Source organism: Grampus griseus (assembly GCF_964374135.1).
Source record: "Grampus griseus genome assembly, chromosome: 2".
NCBI lineage: Eukaryota > Metazoa > Chordata > Mammalia > Artiodactyla > Delphinidae > Grampus > Grampus griseus.
The window spans coordinates 98,961,397-98,975,687 of NC_139018.1; the positions used below are offsets into that span (position 1 = coordinate 98,961,397).

The following is a 14,291-nucleotide window of genomic DNA, read 5'->3' on the forward strand; positions in this document are numbered from 1 at the left end:
AAGCCCCGACTGAGGAATTTTAAACAGAAGAAGGATATGATCTGATTTACATTTTTTAAAGATCCCTGGCTTTGTGTGAGGAATGGGTTATGGGTGGCACAGAACGGGACCAGAAAAGCAGCAGGGACTCCCCTGGTGGTCCAGTGGTTAAGACTCCATGCTTCCACAGCAGGGGGTGCAGGTTTGACCCCGGGCCGGGGAACTAAGATCCTACATGTTGCGTGGTGTGGCCAAAAAAAAAAAAAAGAAGAAGAAGAAGAAGAAAAGCAATAGTACAGGCAAAAAAATGATGGTGGCCTTTAACTGGCAGCTGGCACACAGCCATAGCAGACAGATATTTCTGGACTGCTTTAACATAGGGGAAAATCATTAATATACTTGCTTCAATTCCTGTGATATTTCAGAAGAGTTCAAGGAAGAGACACTGCTGGTTACAATTAAGAAACATTTGCACAGGGGCATAGAAAGAACCAGCAGACCTGTCTTCTAGAACCGTCTCTGCCATCAATTTGTCATGTGACCTTGGGGACCGCTCTGAACCTCTGAGGTGGAGGGGAGGCTGGGCCCCCTTGTTTCTAAGGTGCCTACCAGCCCTTAAATTACACGATGCCGTAAGTGTAACAAGTGAGGTTGTTGCCACCTTATCTGGGTGGCAAAATGGGCTGCTGACTCAGGGTTGGGGTTTTTGCTGTTGACTTTTAATCTCTCAGAGAGGCTCTAGCTAAGCAGGAAATGGAGTGTTAATGAAGAAACTGGCCAGTCCTACTATTTCCTTGGGAAACTCTGAGGTCTGTGGCACCTCTGGCACAAGGGTACGGTGGCCAGCTGGGAATCTGTGGAGCAGACACTCCCAGGAAGCTGAGAGCTCGTCAGGCCGAGGGGCTGAGGGCCCCGTCTCTGAGGAATTCAGGAACCAAGCCTTCAGTCACAGCACTCCCTGCGGCCCTTCTGGCAGCCTTCCACCTGCACTGAGTCACACGGCAGCCAGGCCCTGCCACCCGGCTCTCACTTCCTACTGGCAGGCTCTCCCCACACCATCCACTCCCCTCAAATGGTCCACCTGGCACCTTGGTGAGGACCTCACTCCATGATCCCTGAGGGCAGGGTTCTCAGTCCCAACTGCCCACCAGCATCCCTGGTGGGGATTAAAAACTATGTACACATATAGATGCCTGGGTCCTACTTCACATTTAATGACTTAGAATTGGGGTGAGGGAGAGGTTAGAAAGGCAAGAGTGGTGGAGTTAGGCTCAGTTACTTTACATGATGGAGAGAATGTGGAACTCAGGAAACCGCACACCAGAGAGGTTCAACGATGTGTCTAACGCAGGGTTTCTCAGCCTTGGCCCTACTGACATGGTGGGCAGGACTGACCCTTTGCCATGAGGGGCTGTCCTGTGCATTGTGGGATGTTTAGAGGCGCCCCTGGTCTCTAAATGCCAGCAATAGCTCCCCAGGTGTGACAACCAGACGTGTCTCTAGACATTGCCCAGTGCCCTCTGCGGGAGGAGCGAGTCGGAACCAGCCCTATTGAGAACGCTGGTGTAATATCACTTAGTTAATTATTGGCAGTGTTAGAAGCTAAAAACGAATCCACTAATTCCTGCCTGTGTTGGTTCCTCCACGTTCCAGCAGGAGCTGTGGAACACAGGGATGAGTCACTCTCTGAGGAAATACCACAACCCACTTCACGGCCCTCTGTGCCTAAGCAGAGTGGGGGCAATGGAGAACTGACCTTGTCTCTGATGAAGGAAGCCCAGCCTGGAACAGCCAGCAGCTTGTTTGGCCACATGTGGTCTCCAGTATCTGACTAGAAGGACGATACTTTATCTTTTCAAGGGCTGCTAGACCTTTTTACTCATGCCTGGGGTTGCTCCCTTGCAGTGGTGAGATTCATTATGAAAATGATTCACACACTGCAGGAAACAAAGAAAGCCCGACCACAACCATGGATTATATTTTAAAATTCTCAGGTGTATGTCTCATTCCTTCCTTCTCGTATTAGTACAGCAAGAATTTAAACAATACCTTACCATAAGTTTTATTAGCTGACTGAGACCCTGTCTTTGTTGCCAATGATACAAATATACAGGAGATAAGTAACCAGCCATACTCAGATAAGGCTTGACCAGCTGCCCATGAGGTGGGATCAGAGCAAGATAGATGAGCAGCAGTTAGTTAAGAACGAACAGATTTTTCAGTCTCTTGGCAACCGATTTTATTGTTATGCTTTGACCTGGCAGCTGGTAAGGCTTTATATGAATTAATCAACAAAGCTATGAAAAAACAGGATTAGTGGCTCTGAAATATGGTATTCTCGTGAGAGTCAGAGGAAGCATATTCGTTTTCAAGACTGCTTTCTCAAATAAGTACAAATAACTTTTAAACAGTAAGAAAATAACCCAGTGTTTTAAAAGGACACATCTCTAAACAGGAAGTCACATATACCTATCTACTGCATTGGTCCTTACCATGTAGCTTCCATATCTATTCTACCAAAATACAAAAGGATACGGAGTATCAAAGGAATAGGCCACACAAAGCAAGTGACTTACAGTGAGACAGTACTTGGTGGCTGTGGAATTGTTCTCAGCAAGTCCTCCTAAATCAAAGCATCTTACAATGAACACTCAAAGGTAACAAAAATATTAACCAGACCTTAAAAGGAATAAAAACACATGGAAAGACAGGCTTTCTGGCTTTCTGGCATCACCACAGAAATACAACCTATGGTGGCTCTAAACAGTCCTATGGTTCTCAGAGAAAAGACAAGGGTATCCACGAGGATGGCTTTGCCTGCTACATAACGGATCTAGGGACTGGAAGGACAGCAAGAGAATGGAGCGATCATGGGAGGGTGGCAAAAGAAGTGATTAAAGGTCAGCACGAAAACATAAGCAACTTACACATGATCTCTTAAGGGAAGACATTATGTAGCAGACCAACCACTGGACCCAGAGTTCCGGTTCTGGCTCTAACTGTGGGACCTTAGAAAATGACTTAACATCTCTGGATAAAAATTTCCTTAACTACCAAACACTAGAGTAAGATAATCTTCTACTTCCTTCTAGTTCTAATACTCCTTGAGTTTACAAGCCCCTCCTTCCTTAAGATGGACACATGTGCAATCACCGAAGTGAGCCATAGCTCAGGCGTTCTTTGGACATTATCATGCTCAATGCATTCCCTGGGCATAAACCTAGGTTTACCAAACCAGGGTTACCACATTAGATTCAAGACACCAGTTGATTTTGCCTTTCATAAAAACAACTAATTTTTTTGGCATAAGTACATCCCAAATATTGCATGGGACATACTTATAGTAAAATATTAGTTGTTGGTCATCCAAAATGCAAATTTCTTTTTTTTTTCCAATTTGCTAAATCTGGCGCCCTACCTCTGACCCCACGTTAAAAGGTCAATCTCAAGACTCAAAAGTCTGATTTCATATTTGTGGGTGGTGCCAAGTGTGGCTGAGGCACCAAATGGGAGGCCTTCTCATGGGTAACACACACAAAGGCAAACAACAAAACAAAAACAGGCAAGGAAGAATAACTTTGAACATTTCTTTTGAGTAAGTGAGGCATCAAGTTTTCTTTAACAGTGAGTGAAATATGAGTGTTAGTAGACCTCAATCATACAAGAAAAACAATGTGGTGTACTGCACAACCAGACAGGAGGCCAAAACCAGCTGGATGCTCACAGCTCCACACCTCTCACCCTCTGGACATAAAGTTAATTACAAGCCCTTTATCTCTTCCTCCAACTCAGTGCTCTCATCTGCTCCCAAGATAATCAGCTTAAGGGAAACCAAACCATAAACTGGAACTTCCTGACCAAGAGGCAGAGGAATAAATATGATCCAAGCAAAACCTGCACACAGTATAAAAAATGAAAGCAGTGAAAGGGAAAAATTCCTCTCTTCAGAAGGCAATCTTGTTCTAACAATGGCAAGACAATCTTGCTGCCTAGGGCATCACATTTTTTTTTTTTATTGTGAGCCAGCTTTATTGAGGCATAATTGACATATAAAATTGTAAGATGTTTAAAGTGTATATCATGGTGATTTGATATACATATACATCGTGAGAGGGATTCTCCCACCCATCCAGTTAATTACGGACTCACACTTTAAATATGTGAGCCCTGTTTGGTTTTTCAGGTGGTATCAAGCTTATCATAATTTATTAGAGAGAAATATATATATATATTCCATGTACGTAAAAATAATCCTTTTTCATAGTTTGTAGTGAAGATATAAACAGGGCACATTCCAAGATAAGTCTAAATAACGATGGAAGGCTAGTTCAGTTTTCAAAATAACACAGAAGATTGATTACTGTGCTGTCTGGGCCAGTTAACTCAATTCTCACTGAGAGAGGTCCGCAGGAAACCCCTCTCAACTGTTGCCAATATTGCTCTATCAGGAGCAGCAGGATGAGGTGGACTGAGACCAGATACTTATATCTATACACTAAGAAAAATTAAATATATGGACTAGAGGTTTCTAATGAGGAAAACAAATCCAAGTTTATTCATTAACTTATGGGTACATTCAGCAAGAGTTTATTGAACACTTCTTTTTTTGTCTAAGGCCACGTACACATAATCAGCTGACAGTCTAAAGTCGTCACGTCATTAAAGGCCAAAATGAGTCTCAGAACTGGCAATTTCAGTTAGAAGTCAGAAAAAGATTAAATTCACTGTACTGCAAAATATTCATTAGGAAATGAAATTCCATTTTCTCAAATTTCTAAGGGATTTCACTCTCTCCCTAGATCAGCACAAGAGACCGAATCACTGGAGACAGATGCTGAATGCCCCCACCCAGAGAAGAGGGCTCCCCACTGCCACGGTGGGAAGGACCCAAAGTCCTCACCTTTCTGCTTGTTCGACCTTTCCCTTTCCAAGGAGGGTAAGGCCATTATCTTGAGGAAAATAGGAGAATAGAAGAGGAGAGGTTTAGGAGTTGTGGTATAGCTATGGACATTGCTTCTCGGATAAAGTGGGAAGAAGAGTGAGAAAGAAATAGCAGAGTGATCCCCATTTCTCAGCCTCTCAGTCCCTTTTCATTCACTCAACATGATTTTTTAGGGCTTAATGTGTGCCAGAAACCATTCTAGGTGCTTTGCCCACCATAGTGAACAAGACAAATTCCTGACCTTCATGGAGCTTGTATTCCACCAATGGGAGATAGATGTTGTGTACAACATATGTGTGTGTGTGTGTGTGTGTGTGTGTGTGTGTGTGTGTGTGTGATGACAGTAAGTGCTATAAATACTCTAAAGAAAAATAAGGCAAGGGAAAGGGGAAGAAAATGATGGGACAGGGCGGGGGTGGGGGGTGAGGGATGCTATTTTAGATGGGATGGTACAAGAAGGCATCTCTAAAGAAATGACTTTTGACTTGAAAGAAATGAGTGAGTAAGCTGTGCAGACATCTGAAGGAAGAACATTCCAGGCAAAGGAAACAGCAAATACAAAGGTCCTGAGGCGTGGCTGAAGCAGAGTGTGAAAAGAGGGGAGTGATAGAAGATGAAGCCCCCCACACCATGTAAGGGGACTGCAGGCCACAGTAAGGACTTTGGTTTCCTTCTGAGATAAAAAGCCACTGGAGAGCTTTGAGCACCGGAGTGAGAGACATAATTCACTCTGGCTGCTGCGTTGAGAACAGACTGTAGAGTGGTGAGGGTGGAAGCAGAGTGGCCCTGTAGGAGGCTTTTGAGTAATCCAGGCGACAGAAGTGAAAGGAACTTGGTGGAAGCAGGGGAAACTGTGGAAATTTCCTATCCTAGGTATAGACTCAAAATAGAACCAATGAGATCTGCTGAGGGACTAGATGTGGAGTGTGAGAGAAAGAAAAGAATCAGGGGTGACCCTGGGGTGTTTAGCCTGAGCACCTGGAAGAGTGAAGTTGCCATTAACGGAGACAGGTGAGACTAAGCGAAAGCGGGTTTGGAAGAGGAAAATCAAGAGTCTGGTTCCTAGAGACTGTTGCCCACTTCAAGACCCTTAGATCTCTTTTAAAACCAAGGCAACAGAAATTGAGAAGCTGATCTTAAATTTCATATGGAAATTCAGGGAACCCAGAATAGCCAGAACAGTCTCAAAAAAGAAAAGCAAAGTGGGAGGACTCACACTTCCCGATCTCAAAACTCACCATGTACACAGCTAATAAAGAGGCGAGTATGATACTAGCATAAGGATAGACATACAGATCAGTGGAGTAGAACTGAGAGTCTAGAAATAAACCCTCACATTTACAGTCAATTTATTTTCAACACAGGCACCAAGAGCATTGAGAGGGGAAAAAATAATCTTTTCAACAAATGGTGCTGGGAGAACTGGATGTCCATATGCAAAAAAATTAAGTTAGACCCCGTACCACACACCATATACAAAAATTAACTTAAAGTGAGTCAAAGATGGAAATGTAAGAGCTAGAACTATACAGCTCTTAGAAGAAAACATAGGCATAAATCTTCATGGCTTTGGATTTAGCAATGCTTTTTTAGATTTGACACCAAAAGCAGAGCAACAGAAGAAAAAATAAATTAATTGTACTTCATCAAAGTTAAAAATCAAGGCAGGCCATGGAAATTAAGGAAGTGAGGGAGTAAGGAAGAAAGAATAAAGGAAAGGAAGAAAGTAGGAATGAAAAACTAACATAAAATATAGAAAAGAATGATGGTCAGTCAAGTCTTTCCAGCACTACATTAACCTTTCTTCATTTGTAACCATCTGCAGAAATTCTGTTTTCCAGACTGTGTTTCCCCCCTAAAGCAAGTTTCTAAGAAGTTTAAGATAAATAAATAAATGGAACAAGAACAGTGAAGCACCAACAAGTTATATCACCAATAATTATAGAAAATTTATACAGCATAACACTCCTCCCCTTCTCAACATCTGAATGATGAGCTGAGCCAAAAGTGATAATCCATCCAGTAGGAAAAATAGCTGTTAGCCCATAGAGGTAAGAAAGAGGACCCCCTGGCAGGAAGTCATGTGGCCCGCAGGAGCCGAAATGCTGGGAAGGTGAAGTCAAGGGCTCACAAGCTTTCCTTCACTTCAGGCCTGACTTTGCTTAATCGGTGATCTACTGGGACAGAGACAAAAGCTTTGGCAATAGTTAGCAAACGAGTCATCACACCAGCCCTACCACCAGTCAAGACCCGAGAGCCTGGCTGCCTGGTAGGGTTTTCTGTCTGATTGGCAGGGAAAGAGAGAACCCTCTCCCACCCGTGCAGTTTGCCCGTCCAGACCCTCACCAGCAAAGGTGTCAAGATGTTAAATCATTCAACCGACAACAAAGGGAGGGAGGAAAAAACGGCGGGGGGCTGGGGGGCGGAGAGGAGGGCGTGCAGGAGGTCTGGAACCTTCCTCCTCTCCTGCCAGAGAAGTTTCCTTCCTCCCACCCCGAGATGGGGAGCCTCGCAGCTGGATGCCGCCCGGAGGTGACCTCAGCCCCGTCCCAACCTGGGACTCCACCTAATCAGCACCTCGCCCAAGCTGACCCTCACCCCTGTCACTGTCATCGTGGGGTCTGTGCTGAGGGCCCGGGAGAAGCAAAGCAGCTTTTCTGGTGGGCTCAGCCGCCCACAGGCGGGGAGAGAAGGAGCTGCAGCTCCACCCCCCGCCCCAGGGCCAGACCCTGCGCTCGCCCTCTCCGTCGCTCAGCCCCGCGGGGTGACTGGAGCCTCCAGGAGCCCCGGGCCTAAGCGCGCCTCCCCCGCCCGCGCCAGCCGCCTCACCTGTTTCGCCCGCGGTCCCCACGCCGCTCCTTCTGCGCGCGCCGCGTCCACCCGCTGACGGCCTTTTTTGGGTTCTCGGCGGGTATTTTCCGTCGGGCCCCACATCACTTCCCGTAAAGGAGAGCGAGGTGGGGGCGGGACCTCCTCTCCACCCTCCACCTCCCGCTTCCTCCTGTCACCTCGGCGAGCACCCCCGCCCAACTCTGCGAGAGCGCTTTGCGGGCGCCCTCCCCGCGCGCCGCCCCCAGCCCCGCCGCACCTGCCACGCAAAGGCCCCATTCGCCTCTTTTTAATCCAAGTTGGGTCTCCACTGCCGCTTCCCGGAAGGCGCGAAACCTTAGGGGGTTGTTTTCGTTCTGAGACACAGTGGTGACACTTACAAACTGCCACGGGATCGGGCACTGCAAGGTAGTTTGGTGTCTCTCGCCAAATCTGCTCCCCTAAAAGCCATTTTCTAAAGGTGTTTTCCAGGGCATCAGGTCGGTGTGTCCACCTTGTAGCCAGAGGTGCTGAGCGGCTGCAAAGTCAGCCCTGCCCGCGGTTCCTGAGGCCCGGGGGCGCTCCAGCTCACAGTGCCCCCTTGGTCCGGCTCCCCAGGGACCGGATCCGCGCTGGGCATCCGGCTCTGCCACTGTCCATCCCGCCCCGCCAGCTCCTCACTCAGGGAGCCTGGACATGGCCCTCCTGGAGTGAGAAAAAGCTCCGGGATTCTTGAAAATGACCGGGGGAAGCGGGGGCGGGGGGAGAGTAGTAGAATTCTGGCAGGAAAAAAATATATTTCTGGAAGGAAATGACAAACGGGGTCTCTACTCGTACAGTCTAGTTCAGATTATAAAATCGCTCTCAGTTAAATTTCCAAGTATTAGAGCAATTCGTTAACAACAAAAAAAAAAGTACAGTACTTGAAAGAATAGCCCCTGTACGGAGAAATCTGCGAGCCTTTGCTGCCCCCCAGCGGCTCCCTTCTCTCAGTGCCGACGGTTCTGTGTGGGCCGCTTGGACCTGTGGCTGTGAGGCAGGTTGCGGCCACCAGGTTCCCACTGAGAGGCAGCCGAATTCTCCTCCAGTGCCCTGGGGGTCTGAACAGTGGCTTTGGGGCCTGCCCCGTGGGCTTTCCGGCAAAGCACTTCTGAACCAAATAATTCTACTTCTAAGCAAAAGAAAATGACTGGAAGCCCTAGTCTACTGTCTCTTACTATCTGTTCTATCTCACTGATTCTTCTTGCACCACAAATACCAGCTGTCTCAGGGCGACCTGCCCAACTCCATCATTCTTTCAGTCTATAACTACTCACAGTTCGCACTACAGTACAATCAGCTTCTCAGATTCACATATAGGATGAACCATATGAAATTGCCAAATATTGAATATACATTCAATTTAATAGTTCTAAATACAACACAGTGATCTCAAAGTTAGGGATAACAGATTTCACCATAGGGTGATGCTTTCAAGGGATGTTTTCCAGGGAAGAGAAAGGCCATCAAACTGTTGTTGATGGAGGTTAGGACAGGAAAAGTAGCCCGATATTCATGTGTAGAGGAAGTCTTAGGAGTCACTGATCAGCTAAGATCTGGGGGGCCAACAATGCAGCAACCGCTAATGGCTCATATAAGGAGAGCTCCCCCTTCAGCCCTCCCCACTCCTGCAGCCAGGCAGGGCTGTCACCAGGAGTTTACCAGGCAGGAGATCAGAAAATAGCGATACTGAGGCCCATTCGTCGTCACCCATTCATTCATTTCATTCAGTGAGTCAAGCACTGTGTTAGGTACTGGAGAGGCAATAATGAACGAGGTAAATTGGTCCCTGCCCTCAGGGATCCTGCCCTCAGAGAAACCAAGTTAACTCCAGTGCAGTGAGATACGATCCTTGATAAGGGAAGTTAAAGAGTGTAACTGGAACACAGATAAGTGACACCAAGTCAAGACTTCCCAGAGATAGTGATGTATAGATTCAGAAGGATGAATAAGAGGGGAAAGTGACAGAGGAGAGAATTTTAGGAAAGAGAGCAGAGGAATGGTCTGGAGGCAAAAAGAGAGAATGAGATATTGGAGCAACTGAAAGAAGTTCGGAAAAGCTGAAAAACTGAGTGGAAGGAAGCAATCAAAGAAACTGCAGAAATGAGCAGAGGCTGGAATATGAAGAACACTGGAATGCTTATATTAGCTAACATTTATTGACCATTTACTCTGAATCAGCCAATATGCTAAGAACTTTACATATATCACCTCATTTACGTCTCACAATTGCCCTATAAAATAAGCACTATTCTTGTCCCCATATTACAGATGAGGAAACTGAGCCTTAAAGGGATTAAGCAACCTAAGTTCATATACCTAATAAGTGGCAAAGCCAGGACCAGAACTTAGAACCCATTTTCTTTTTTTTTTTTTTTTTTTTTGTGGTATGTGGGCCTCTCACTGTTGTGGCCTCTCCCGTTGTGGAGCACAGGCTCCGGACGTGCAGGCTCAGTGGCCACGGCTCATGGGCCCAGCCGCTCCGCGGCATGTGGGATCTTCCCAAACCAGGGCACGAACCCGTGTCCCCTGCATCGGCAGGTGGACTCTCAACCACTGTGCCACCAGGGAAGCCCTGAACCCATTTTCTTAATGGCTATAAGGCGAAGAATGGGCTGGGAAGGCCAATTAGCATGCTGAAGTCCAAGTGAGGGATATCTGGTTTAAGGCAGTGGCTCTGAGGATGAAGATGAATGGACAGATTTGAGATACTTAAGAGAGTGAATCAAGAAGACTTTGTTAGGGACTTCCCTGGTGGCGCAGTGGTTAAGAATCCACCTGCCAACGCAGCGGACACGGGTTCAATCTCTGGTCCAGAAAGATCCCACATGCCGCGGAGCAACTAAGTCCACGCGCCACAACTACTGAAGCCCGTGCACCTAGACCCTGTGCTCTGCTGCAAGAGAAGCCACCGCAGTGAGAAGCCCATGCACTGCAATGAATAGTAGCCCCCCGCTCGCCGCAACTAGAGAAAGCCCACGTGCAGCAACGAAGACCCAGCACAGCCGAAAATAAAAATTAATTAATTAAAAAAAAAAGAGGAAGAGTTTGTTGTAGGGGGTGAAGAAGAGGGAGGAATCCATGGAGACGCCCAGATTTCTGGTTTGGGCAACTAGGAACCCTTGAGCAAAAGGAAGAAAGCAACAGGGAAGGAGAGTGAAATAGGCAATAATAAACAAGTTTAGGACATTTCAACTCTGACATACCAGCACCAGCAGAACATCCAAGTGAAACTGTTTAGTATGTAGTTGAATAAGTTGGTCTGAAGCACAGAAGACGTGAAGTGGAGCTATTACCAAGGGGACTCAAAGACATGAGAGGCAATGAGCTAGTGTAGAAAATGTGCTGAGAGGGCAAAGAGGGGGCTTGGTGCAGAACCCAGAGGATCACTCAGTATTTAAGGCATTGGCAGAGGAAATCCAAGAAGGAATTTGAGAAAAGTGTGTCCAGAGGAAAACAAAGAGAGAAAGTTATTACAGAAACTAAGTATATTAAACCCATCTTGTGCACCAGTTCAAAATCCTCCCCACACCACTTCTTACTCCAGCCACAGAACTGGTCACAGTATACCTCTTGCTTCCAGCTCTGGAGCTTCTCTGACACTGCAGGCTGCTGCTTGAAACATGCAGAGTCCCAGCTCCAGTTACATTAATAGGATTGAAATGGGAGGTATCAGTACAAACTCATGATTTTTAATATGGAGAAATAGAGTTATGTATAGATATGTATTAAGTATATATTTTCCAGCTCCATCTGCTAAGAGGTCCTAGAAGCAAGTATATCATAGTAGCTATGAACACACTCAGCACTCAGATCTTGATTTCTAAATACCCTTTTCCAATAAAAGGAACCAAAGACAAGATCTTTTATATATAAAATCCTAAAGAATCTACTAAAAAACTATTAGCGCTAATAAATGAAATATGCAAAGATGCAGGGTGCAAGATCAATACACAAAAATCAGTTGTATTTCTACACACTGGGAATGAACAATCAAAAAAGGAACTTTTTAAAAAAAATCCCATTTATAATAGCAACAAAAAGAATAAAATACTTAGGAGATGCAGGATTTATACACTAAAAACTACAGAACACTACTGCAAGAAATTAAAGAGGACTTAAATAAATGAAAATATATACCATGTTGTTGGATTGGAAGACATAATATTGTAAAGATGGCAATGCTCCCCAAAGCAATCTGTAGATTCAATGCAATCCCTATCGAATTCAACACTATTTTTGCAGAAAAGGAAAAGCTGATGCTAAAATTCACATGAAATTGCAAAGGACACCAAATAGCCCCCAAAAAAATCCTGAAAAAGAATAAAGATAGGGCTTCCTTTGTGGTGCAGTGGTTGAGAGTCCGCCTGCCGATGCCCGGGATGTGGGTTCGTGCCCTGGTCCGGGGGGATCCCACGTGCCGCGGAGCGGCTGGGCCCATGAGCCATGGCCGCTCGGCCTGTGCGTCTGGAGCCTGTGCTCCGTGGCGGGAGAGGCCACAACAGTGAGAGGCCCGCCTACCACAAAAAAAAAAAAGCATAAAGTTAATTCACACTTCCTGATTTCAAAACTTAATACAAAACTGCAGTAATCAAAACAGTGTGGTATTAGCATAAAGACAGAGATACAGACGAGTGGAATGGACTTGAGGGTCCAGAAATAAGCCCATAAATCTATAGCCAATTGATTTTCAAACAGAGTACCAAGACCATTTGATGGGGAAAGAACAGTCTCTTCAACAAATGGTGCTGGGAGAATAGATATTCACATGTAAAAGAGTGAAGTTGGACCCTTTCCTCACACCATATATAAAAATTAACTCAAAATAGATCAAAGACCTAAATCATAAGAACTAAAACTATAAAACTCATAGAAGAAAACATAGGCAGAAATCTTCATGACCTTGAATCTGGCAATGGTTTCTTACATGTGATAGCATAAGCAGAAGCAACAAAAGAAAACTGTATTAGACAATCAAAATTTAAAATTTGTTCACATCGAAGGATACTCTCAAGAGAGTGAAAACACAATCCACAGAATGGGAGAAAATATTTGCAAACCATATATCTGATAAGAATATAGTATCAGAATATATAAAGAGCTCTTACAACTCAACCACAAAAAGACAATCCAATTAAAAAGCAGGCAAAGGACTAAAATAGACATCTCTCCAAAGAGGATATAAAAGTGGCCAACAACCACATGAAAATAAGTTCAATGGCATTAGTCATTAGGGAAACACAAATCAAAACCATAATGAGATACCACTTCATAACTTTAAAAAAAAAAGAAGAGACAAATAACAAGTGTTAGTTATAGAGAAACTGGAACCTTTATACATTGCTGGAGGGAATGTAAAATGATGTAGTCACTTTGGGAAACAGTTTGGCAGTTCTTCAAAAAGTTAAACAGAGAATCGTCATATGTCCCAACAAGTTTATTCCTAGAAATATGCCAAAATTATTGAAAACAGGTATTCAAACAAATACTTGTACACAAATGTTCATAGCAGCACTACTCCAAAAGGTTCCAAAAGGTAGAAACAATCTAAACATCCATCAATGGATGAATGGATAAAGAAATTGTGGTATATCCATACAATGGAATATTACTTGGCCACAAAAAGGAGTGAGGCACTAATACATGTTACAACATGAATGAAACTTGAACGTATACTAAGTAAAAGAAGCTAGTCACAGAAGGTCACATACTGTATGATTCTATTTAAATGAAACATCCAGAAAAGGTAAATCCATAGAGACAGAAAGCAGACTGGTTGCCAGGGCTGCAGGGAAGAGGAATAGAGAATGACTGTTTACTGTACATCATCCTTTTGGGGTGATGAAAATGTCCTGGAACTCGACAGAAGTGATAGTTTCACAACATTGTGAATGTACTAAATGCCACAGAATTGTATGCTTTAAAATGTGTTATGTGAATTTTGTTTCAATTTTTAAAAAAGAACCAAACTCCTAGAGTCAAAGCTTCGTCTAAGAAAAGGATGAGCCAGAAAGTAAAGAAGTGCTCAGAGAATGACAAGGACATATCAAAAGGACACAGACCCATCTGGGGGAGGATTATTCCTCAGCTAAGAGCTTGCTTATTTTAACTAGGACTGTCAATATATTTTTGTTTATAAGCTACATTAACAAAACTTACCTTTCAAAAATGTTCACTGTGAATGTCAAAGTATATTCTTATTTTATACCTAGTTGTAAACTTTTTTAAGAAGTCTTATTTTACACTTGTTAAACTACAAAATTATTTTCAGAAAATGCTTAAACATTACATTTTATATTTGAAATAAACATTAAAAAAGAATACAGGAGCCAGCTTGAAAGGACTCCAACCAGCCAAATCTGGGACAATTTGAACGTGTAGTGATTGTCAGGGTTGTCTTCATGGGCATGGAACTAGAACTTGACACAGGGCCCTGCACTCAGAATTTTAATGCTCTGCAGTCACTGTCTTAAAATTCTTAATAATTTTACCTTTGAATTCGTGTTTTATAAGTGAAATCTGA

At 44.3% G+C, this 14,291-nt stretch overlaps 1 protein-coding gene across 2 annotated transcripts in view; it reads right to left on the minus strand.

Annotated features, from left to right (window-relative positions):
• RAB27A (RAB27A, member RAS oncogene family) overlaps positions 1-8,140 on the minus strand; it is a 73,697-nt gene extending 65,557 nt beyond the window's left edge. Inside the window, exon 1 of one of the 2 annotated variants that reach the window (XM_082648098.1) lies at positions 8,131-8,140. The gene's annotated coding sequence lies outside the window, so the exon portion shown is untranslated. Of the gene's footprint in view, positions 1-7,750; positions 7,859-8,130 lie in introns of those variants that run through there. The other variant, XM_082648097.1, reaches the window with a different exon arrangement.
• Positions 8,141-14,291: the final 6,151 nt, after the last annotated feature.